The following is a 12,350-nucleotide window of genomic DNA, read 5'->3' on the forward strand; positions in this document are numbered from 1 at the left end:
TTAAAAGTTACCAAGAGTATTATGATATTTAAAAATTAAGAATGATGAATTTTTTTTTATAATAGAAAGAGAAGTGAGTTTGAAGGGGAAAAAAGTGGAATATTAATAAAAATAAACAAAATAATGTAATTATAAGGATGGAAGTCTCGATGGAATGTTTAAAATACGTTAATATATATAATATATTAATAATCCACTTGGCCTAACGATAACAAGATGTGGATATCATCAACTTTTTTGAGAGGTTTTGGATTCGAGCCTTATCAAGTGACAAGTTTCGCGCCTAATTAAATAGAAGTGTGTTGGTAGGTTATGTGCTTTATTTAAGCCCTTGTTGCTACATATTATATATATATATATATATATATATATATATATATATAATATTAATATAGTCAGGTATCATAGTTTGGGTTTAGGTTTAGCATACTTCTCATCTTTAACTCCAATTTAAAATACTCGATCTCAATCATTAGATACCAATAAATATCGGACATACATGTACTTATTGTCATTCCTAAACGGCCGAATGCGCCATTAAGTTATTATTACTACAAAATTAATTTAAATGAAATAAAAAATACACCACTAAAATTAATTTACAAAATTTAAAGAACCAAACTATAATATATAACTATAATATATCTGTTAAATAGTATGACTAATTTAAAAAATAAATTAAAATATCAACCAATAAAGATGATTCAACTATTGTTTAATTTCTTCAAGATAAGTACATTTGAATTTAATAACAATAAGTGATTAAGAAAATCAAATTAAACTATTACAAAAGAATCCCTACTAAATAATTTGCACAATTGTCATCACAAATAATATAAAATAACATCTACAACATTTAAACAACTATATGTTAAATAATATGACAAATTAAAAATATATATATATATATATATAACCATTATTTATTTATATTTAAATTTGATAACGATAAGTAATCGAAATAAATAAAGTCAAAATGTTGGAAATGTTTTTTTACCAATTAGTATAGTATGATAATAAAATTTGTCCAGGAGAGTTGGTAAGAAATAGCTGAAAATTTAATATATTGTAATAACTGGTTATATACAGGAACGGACCCAGGATTTCGAACTAGGGTGGGCTTCAAAAAAATTTAGGGTGGACTTAAAATAACAACGAAATTTTTTTGAAAAAAACAAGTATATAAAAGTAAAATTTTACCATTTTTTAATAATTAGATAAAAAAAAAACAATAAATTATATTAAATTTTTTCAAGAAATTTTATTTTATATTTTTTTTTCGAGGTGGGCTTCAGTCCACCCGAACCCATACATAGATTCGTCCCTAGTTATATATATAAACGTATAGAAAATGCTTTTATGTAAAAAGTCAATTTAATGACTCTTTACTTGACAAATAAAAACATATTCAAATTCTCTAAATTCATTTACTTTGATGGTAAAAAAGATGAACACATGCTTAATAAATAAATGTAAATAAATAAATTATTATCAATTTAATATAATAAAAATAATCCACCAAGTTAGTCTTGTGGTAAAGATCGTCTTAAAAGACTAAAAGGTTGAAGGTTCGATTCCAACTCAAAGCTTTTTGAGTTGAAGCGGACTATTTGTGTGGAGTGTTAGGCTAGTTCTCTTCAATTAAAAAAAATAATAAAAATAAATAAATTTTAAAAAAATTAAAAATTAATTAAAAATGACATATTCAATCTAGCTAAACAAAACATTACACCAAATAAAATATAAAATCTAACTCAATCTTAATGGTAAAACCAGTTAAATGCATTACACTATTAAAAAAAAATATTAAACAATTGTTATTTGAGATGGGTCATTCTCACTAAATAATCACTATAATATAAAAGAGGATTTGTGACGAAAATATATTCAATCTAGCTAAACAAAATATTACACCAAATAAAATATAAAATCTAACTCAATCTAATTAATGGTAAAAACAATTAAATGCATTACTTTATTAAAAAATTGCATTGTTATTTGAGACGAGACATTCTCATTAAATAATGCTCAAACTTTGAATTGTGTCATATCATATTTAAATTATCAAAATTTAAGTCATTTAAGGTTTTTCTCAAATAGACAAAACTTTTGTCATCTTATTATGTATTTTTTCCGTTTTTATAATTAGTTTCTTAGGTTTGTAAATAAAATGATATTTAGAGACATTTCGGACGTATTATTTTTGAGATTTATGCATTCTAATTTGTCAAAGTCTGTTTAAGGTTTAAGTAACTAAACAAATGTGTAATATGAGAAAATATATTTATATATTTTGAATAGAGATAGATTTTGTATTTATTTTTTCAAAGAGTTTCATGACAACATAATTTTGTGTATGATTTATCAACTTGGACGTATTCAGTGGCGGACCCAGAAATGTTTTCTCGGGGGGCCAAATACATAGTAATGTAGCATTTTTTTGGCGATCAAATAAATGCATTGTTTAATTAAAATTTTACTCGGTAATTACATAAAAATACTAACAAGCACAATTACAAAATACTAACAAGCACGTACAATTACTAAATTATTCTTGTCCATGAGTCGGTACAAAAGAAGACAAAATCTCTTCATTACATTGACTATACCAATCAATCGATTCAAGAAAATTACCTTTGTTTGATGAACTACTTGACTCATCATGTCCCCGAAAAGGTAATCCTTGCCTCAATAGAAAGCGTGTTACATCAAACATTGTTGTTAAACAGGTGCGATAATTTATTTATATATCACGACCATGTGTACGTAAAACGTTTCTCACGCTATGTCTTTGATCTTGAAATGATTCAAATTGAATTCTAGCTTCATTATGATAACTAATTGAAGTTCCCATATGACGATTGAATCTTTCTAATGCCCTTTTCCAATTTTTGTACCCATCTCCTATAAAGGTATCATCTACGTTTTCTTTATTTAAAGGCTTGAAAAAATAACACCAAAAACAAAATGATGCATCTTTTGATATGCTATATTCTAACAATGTATATTTGATTAGTAACATTAGACTTATTAGTAGGCTCATTAATTGATTGAGAAGGCTCAGACTGACCATGTGATGTAGAAGTACAAATTTGTTATAGAACATCTTCATTATTCTATATCCTACATAAACTAAATAACTAAAATAAATATGTGTCACAACCCTATGCCACTAAATAAAATCCAACAAATACATTTATTTGTTGAAATAGTTTAAAACTAATTTAAAATTAAGAAATATAAAATAATATTTTACCCTTATATTTATATAAATTGTTATTTTAATCTTTATTTTATAAGTAATTTGTATTATTAATTATATTGAAATTAATAATATATATATATATATATAATTATAATATAAATGTAGTTTTAAAATAAATAATAATATTATATGATTTTTATTATTTTATATATAATTCTTTATATTTTAATTTATATAAATAAATTTTATTTATATATTAATTAATATTTATGTATTATTATAAATATTTTTTTAATTTTTATAAAAGAAAGTATTAGTTTATTATAAATATATATATTAGAAAATAGTGTTGGTATAAAATAAAAAAAATTATTATTTTATAAAAAGAAGTGTGAGGTTATTATAAATATATATATATTATATATATTAGAAAATAGTGTTTGTATAAAATATTATTATAAAGGAAATGTGAGAGGCAAATTTGATCACTTGAACTCCTTTATACATTTCAGTTCCAAAAATAATATCTTAAATTTTTTTCCTTGGTTGGGGAGGCCCGATCCCAAAGCTCCCTTGTAGGTCCGCCACTAGACGTATTTGTATTTTTAATGTTGTATTATTTCGAGATATATTCGTTTAAAATAGTTGAATATAATTTGAATGTCTTAAAAATGTGTAATGTAAGAGAATAATTGAAAAATAAATCGATATTTTGCTATAACAAATTTGGTAAATTAATTAAGAAAAAAAATTATGTTAGAGTAAGATGGCGGACGTTTATTTTGTGAGAAAATTTGAAATGACTAAAATTATGATAATTTGAGCTATATATATCAAAATTGAAAGTTTCTAGATTTATTTAATACAAATAAGGGAAGGTTGATCTAAATTCAAAAACAAATATTGATTCAACATATTAACTTCTTAATTAATTAAATATATATATATATATTAGTTTAAAATATTAAATTACTAAATAAAAAAAGACACCGACTCGATATTCTAACATCTTAAATTCCAAAATCAAATTATCGATCAAAACTTTAATCGTATTTTAAATGATAAAATAATAAATTATTTTGTTAAAAAAATATTAAAAAAATAAAAAAATAATTGGAATTTATCAATTTACAGTTGATTGATTTCCATTTGAATTATAATTCTTAATAATAAAATGTCTACTAAACATAAAAATTTCCAATTCCAATGTTAATTCCAAGGTTTACCAAAAACACCCTTAATGAAGAGATAAGATATTCAATTAATATTTTATTTAAAAAATTATTATTTAATACTAGAGGAGTAATAAGGGAGATAAATTTAGTGTAAGAATTAAAGAGGGAATAACATGACATATCTTATTAGTTGGAAAAATGAAAAAGTGTGAAGAGACTAAAATAAAATTATTTTATTTTTCAACCAATTAAATTGCACTACATTATTTTCTCTCGTTTCTTCTTCCAAATTTTATCCATAATTTATCTTAATACTATTCGAAAGCTTTCAGTATGATTAACACATATTTTGATCTAAATATCTTACGTGTACTGCATTTATAATTCTCAATTATTGATTATCAAATTTATAACTTATCACCCTATTCATCCTGTTATAAATTAATAAATCATATAAAATTATAAAAATATAAATTAAATTATTTTTCATAAGAGAAATGATTTGGGAAGAGAATTTTAGAGAGAAAATTAATTCATTGAAAAAAATATAAAATTTATTTATTCTCTTCACTTTTTATCATTTTTTCAATAACACGTCATTTTTTTTTCTAAATTTTCTTTTCTTATCACTTCTTCTTTTATAATTCACGGTAAATACAAATATTTGAGTCATAAATTAATAAATTCATATAAAATTATATAAATATAAATTAACTAATTTTTTTATAATTTACATAAATAAAAATATTTGAATTTAATGGGGTGAAAATTTAAAGAAGTATTATTAATATATATGTGAGAGTAATTTCGAGTGTGAAAGATGATCAATCTAACTATTAACTATTAGATGAATTGTAATTGATAAATTTTATTTATAATTATATATATATATATATATATTATTTTGATAATTATCAATATTTTGAATTTTTTTATAAAATTCATGAATAACATTTCTCCCTTTATTAATAAGGTCAATTTTTTTTTAAGTATAAAATATATTATTTATTCTTTTGATGTCAACTATAAAAAAAGAGACAAATAATAAAAAATTAACTTATATATGTATAATGTTTATAAATGATTTATGTTATATATAATATATAAATTATTAAAATATTGAAAATATAATCAGTTTGGTAGGTAATATTATATATGGTATAAATTGTACAGAATTATAAATGGTAAGAAAGTATAAATAGTATATGGTAATATAAGTTGTAAAGGTTATTAATGTTTGGTATAAATTATAAAAATAGTATTTGTATATGGTTTATAATTTAGTAGTTGGTATATAATATAAGTTATATAAATATGAATTTAAAATTATTATTTTATATATTTATTTATATTATAAATAATATTGTTTAATATCATATATTATTATTATTTTAATAATTAATATAATTTTAATTAAAATATAAAAATTAATTATAATATAAACTGTAAATTATATTTATTTAATTTAAATATTATTAATAATTATAATAAAATAAACTTAAAATTAAAATAATATATAAAATAAACAATAGTATTTATAATATAAGTAAATATATAAAATAATAATTAATAAAATTATCGTAATAAAAATAATTAAAATATTAAATTATTTAAAAAATATATTAAAAATGAATAATAAGTTATATACAATTAATAAAGGGTATAGTAAAAAAAATAAAAATTAAGAAATATAATAATAATGTTGTCCCTATAAAGACTAATTATTATTTTATATCAAATATGATATATAAATTATATAAGTGTATAAATTTATATCAATATTAAAAATATAAGAAATACTATATTAAAACACTTTTGGTATAATTTATATGATACCAATATGTTATATGAAATATAATATCTTATTTACTTAGTGCGAAACTTTTGTATAATATTTTTTATGTTACTTTTTAAAATAAAAAATTTCAAGTTTATTAGTGGGTCAAATTACTGTCGCATTAAAATATTCATTTACTTTCATATAAATATATATTAAAATTAACTAAAACTCTAGACATGGCATTTGGCGAAAAGTTAAATAAAGATAGAATAAATAATGACGATAAATTAATATTTTATTTGTTTTCAATAAATTATAGAAATTTATATAATAAGTAATGCTTAATTATATAATGATGCAAAATGTGAAAGGTATAGATATGTCGATAATTGAGATTATATTTAAACTAATTACTGGTATTTTAGACAATTTTTATATTTTTTAAAAGGAAAAAAAAACTTAGTTAGACGTATCTATTATACAATTAGACGTAGGAGCTAATAAATTTAATTTAAACGTACATACTAATACAAATTGGCTCATCTAGTCTGCATAATAACTATGGTTAATTATTTTTAAAAATTAAATATTTATTTTTTTTTCTATTTCGTTTTTTTATTAATTCATTAATTCTTTTCTCTCTTTTTACTATTTATTTTTGTCTATTTTTTATTAATTAATTAATACATTTATCTCTTTTTACTATTTCTTCTTTTGTTATTTTTTTTCTATATCAACATTAATTATTTTAATTTAAAATTTTAGTTGGTCTCTTTTTAGACTAATAAATATTAAAATGTATAGAATAGTTCAATATTTTGATACTTTAATGTTTTCATATTTTGTTTAAAGTATTTTTATTAAATAATTATTTATTTAATCTTTTTTTCAGAAAGTGTACACTGTTCTTCCACAAGTTGAACACGGATTATATACTCGTTATATTTATGCAAATTGGAATAAAAATCGAGGAGAAATAAATATATTGTTCTATAAATTAGCTAATTAAATATTATAATAAATATTGAACTAATTTATACATTATAATATTCAAGTATTAATCTTTAAAAGAGACCAAATAATTTTAAAATAATTTATATTAATATAGTAAGAAGCAAAATAGTAAAAAAATAAAATTAAATAACAAAAGAAAAAATAGTAAAAGGAGATAAATATATCAATTAATTAATAAAAAAGAATGAAAAAAAAATATTAAAAGGAGACATATAGATTAATTAATAAAAAAGAAAGAGAGAAAAAAAAATGAATATTAAATTAATAAATTTTAAATTTTACAAATAAAATTTACCGTGGTTACTAAGATGAGTCATGTACATTTAAATTAACTTTTATTAGTTAATACGTACACTAGTTGTACATTTATGTAGACGAGCTTTTTTTTTTTTTATATATATATTTATCAACTATTTATTTTGTTTAAACAAGATTAGAAATTGAAATATTTTATGTTTAATTATTTTTGTTATATTGTTTAAAAATATTAATTATATATTTGTTTTATGATTTAAATTAATCCGTAGATTATAATAATGATAATTTTTAATTTATACATTATCTTCATTTTTGACATGATTTTTAAATAGCCTAATTAGTTAGACATAATTTTTGTTTTGACAGTATATTATTAATAAGTTCGTTATTATAATTTTATTACTTGTTCTAATGTATTAGTTTCAAATGATTCAATTATAATAATTTGCAAGTTAATCACATATTATTAAAAATAAAATATAATACATAGATTTAAAAAATGAAACATTATCTTAGATAATATTTAAGTTAATCATATAGGTATTTTTGATTAATCACATAATGAAAGCTATTTGTGAGAATAGTATTTTATCACATTAATGTTTTTTATATGATTGTTACATTAAACTTTTTAATTTCCTTATACATTTTCTACTTAAATTTAAATTATTATTTATTGCAAATATTAAAAGATATTGCATATTTTCTATTAATTTGAATTTCTTAGTTATCAATTATTAAGTTTATTTATTATCTATTATAGTAAAAAAAAACACATCTTGTATACATTTTTGTCTAATTTATTTTATTTAGTTATATATATATATTGGTCTAATATTTAATTTTGTTAATTAATAGGTTATGTATTAAAATTTTAATAATAAGATTTTAGTCATTATTTTAATAAAATTGATTATTCAAAATGACTATTATTTACCATAAATAAAAGAGAAGTCTATTAGAAATGAATCTAGATATAAGATTTAATTGTAAATGAAGGTTTTGATACCTTTGAATGAAAATATATATAATTGATATGCATAAAGTATTATGGGATACTTTTTATTAAATACATATATTATAGTATAGTTAAATTTATTGTATCATACTAAATTAATTATTGTTCAATTATAAAATTTAAATGAAATAAAAAATACACCACTAAAATTAATTTAAAAAATTTAAAGAACCAAACTATAATATATCTGTTAAATAGTATGACTAATTTAAAAAATTAATTAAAATATCAATCAATAAAGATGATTCAACTATTATTTATTTCTTTAAGGCAAGTACATTTGTATTTAATAACAATAAGTGATTAAGAAAATCAAATAACTATTATAAAAGAATCTCTACTAAATAATTTGTACGATTGTCATTACTACGAATGATATAAAATAATATCTACAACATTTAAACAACTATAGGTTAAATAATATGACAAATTAAAAATATATATAACCATTATTTATTCATATTTGAATTTTATAACGACAAGTAATTGAAATAAATAAAGTCAATATGTTGGAAATGTTTTTTACCAATTAGTATAGTATATATGTATGATAATAAAATTTGTCCATGAGAGTTTTTAAGAAATAACTGAAAAATTAATATAATGTGATATATATATATATATATATATATATATATATATATATATATATATATAAAATAAAAAAAACTAGTCTAAATTATTTTTAATATATATATAGACAAGGCTTTTGTGTAAAACCATCTTCAACCCACAAACTCATTCTTAAAATGCAGTAAACATCACATCAAATATTAATTCATCTCTAACCCAAAAACTCATTTCCAAACAAAATTTAAATGAAATAAAAAATACACCACGAAAATTAATTTAAAAAATTTAAAGAACCAAACTATAATATATCTGTTAAATAGTATGATTAATTTAAAAAATTAATTAAAATATCAATCAAGATGATTCAACTATAATTTTCTTTTCTTTTAAGACAAGTACATTTGTATTTAATAACAATAAGTGATTAAGAAAATCAAATAACTATTACAAAAGAATCTCTACTAAATAATTTGCACGATTGTCATTACGAATGATATAAAATAATATCTACAACATTTAAACAACTATAGGTTAAATAATATGACAAATTAAAAATATATATAACCATTATTTATTCATATTTGAATTTTATAACGATAAATAATTGAAATAAATAAAGTCAATATGTTGAAAATGTTTTTTACCAATTAGTATAGTATATATGTATGATAATAAAATTTGTCCATGAGAGTTTGTAAGAAATAGCTGAAAAATTAATATAATGTGATAACTGATTATATATATATATATATAATAAAAAAAAAACTAGTCTAAATTATTTTTAATATACATGTAGAAAAGTCTTGTAAGACTATTTCTAACCCACAAACTAATTCTCAAACCTAAAATGCAATAAACATCACATCAAACAGTAATTTATCTACAACCCAAAATTCATTTCCAAACCCAAAAGAATATTATTAAAATATTTCTTTTTACACTAACTTTTTAACCTTATTAATATTATTTATATATTTATTAACTTCACATATTTAACCCCAATCTTTTCTTATTCATTTAATAAAATTAATTATATATCAACAATTCATACATAATAAAAATAATTAAATAATACATTTAAATAAACAAACATTATTAATAAAAATAATAAATTTATATGTTTATTCGTAACTATAAAATAAATTATAAAATATAAATAAATTAAATAAAATTTTAAATATAATATAATTTAATGATTTAACTATACATTTAAAAATATTATTACTTTTATCTTAAAAAGAAAAAAAAGTTTAAAGCTTAATTTTGATTATAGATATATAAGGTTATATATATATATATATATATATATATATATATATATATATATATATATATATATATATATAAAGATTAAGGGTCATTTTGAAAAATGGCCAAAATGGGAATGAACAGTGCCAACGCAAGTTGGCTGGAGGAGAGAGACGAGAGACGTTCAAACGCATGCGTTTACGAATGGTGTCCGGTTGGAGTGAAAAAGGGCACGCATAATACCGTTCGAGATGCTCTAAGTCAATTTAATGACTCTTTACTTGACCAATAAAAACATATTCAAATTCTCTAATTCATTTAGGTTGATTGTAAAAATTGATAAACACATACTTAATAAATAAATGTAAATAAATTAATTATCATCCTTTAATATAGTAAAATAATTCACCAAGATAGTCTAGTGGTAAGAATCGTCTTAAAAGATTAAAAAGTCGAGGGTTCAATTCCAACTCAAAACCTTTTGAGTTGAAGCGAAGCTATTTGTATGGAGTGTTATGTTAGTTCTCCTCAATTCAAAAAATAATAAAAATAAATATATATATATATATATAACAAATTTTAAAAAATTAATTAAAAATTACATATTTAATCTTGCTAAACAAAACATTACACCAAATAAAATATAAAATCTAACTCAATCTTAATGATAAAAACAATTAAATGCATTACACTATTAAAAAAAATTAAACATTTGTTATTTGAGTGGGTCAATCTCACTAAATAATCACTATAATATAAAAGAGGATTTATGACAAAAAATCTAGCTAAACAAAATATTACACCAAATAAAATATAAAATCTAACTCAATAATAATGCTCGAACTTTGAATTGTGTCATATGATACTTGAATTATCAATATTTAAGTTATTTAAAGTTTTTCTCAAATAGACAAAGTTTTCGTCATTTTATTTTAACGTATTATTTTCGTTTTTTAATTAGTTTCTAATGTTTGTAAATAAAATAATATTTAGAGACGTTTTAGACGTATTACTTTTGAGATTTATGTATTCTAATTTGTCAAAGTCGGTTTAAGTAACTGTATTTGTATTTTAAATGTTGTATTATCTCGAGATATATTCGTTTAAAATAGTTGAATACGGTTTGAATGTTTTAAGAATGTCTAATGCGTGAGAATAATTGAAAAACAAATCGATATTTTGCTATAACAAATTTGGTAAATTAATTAAGAAAAAAAAATATGTTAGAGTAAGATGGTGGACGTTTATTTTGTGAGAAAATTTGAAATGACTAAAATTATGATAATTTGAGATATATATATATATATATATATATATATATATATATATATATATATATATATATATATATATATATATATATATATATATATATATATATATATCAAAATTTAAAGTTTTGAGACTTATTTAATACAAATAAGGGAAGGTTTATCTACAAATAGAAATTAGGCTATTAAAACCTAAAAACAAGTCATAAAAGAGAAAATATTTCAAGAATTAGAAAAACTTTTTTCAAAAGTAGTAGAAAGGAGTTATTGTAATGCCAAGTTATTGTTTAAACAATCTATATTTAAATAGGATGGAAACGTGTAAATGATTCATCTTAAGAAAGAGACCATTTTTTAATATAAACTCTTTAATGGCTCTCAAGAAACATAATATTGTTTGTTCAATATTTTTAGCACCCTTAATAACATTGCAATTCATATACTGTTCAAACCATAGTGGTTCATTACAATTCTTGTCCAATTATAAGTTTTATGTATATATATGGATTATTTATCATCTTTATTATGTTTTCTTATATTATTTATTTTGTAGGGTGAGCATGATATGATTGATTGTGTTAACATCGATAATCAACTTGCATCCAACCATTATCCTATAGATGATAATAATATAGATTTAAAGGTATAATTAACTTTATTTCATTGATTGAATTTATCGATTTTATTTGGAAAAACGTTAATAAATTTGTTAATATATATTAAGATATATTTTAGAACAATATTCATCTAATTAATATTCATACAAGATATTTGATACTTTCTTTTAAACTTAGATTCAGTTTTGAAT

The sequence above is a fragment of the Impatiens glandulifera genome, chromosome 6 (genome assembly GCF_907164915.1).
Source record: "Impatiens glandulifera chromosome 6, dImpGla2.1, whole genome shotgun sequence".
Classification (NCBI taxonomy): domain Eukaryota; kingdom Viridiplantae; phylum Streptophyta; class Magnoliopsida; order Ericales; family Balsaminaceae; genus Impatiens; species Impatiens glandulifera.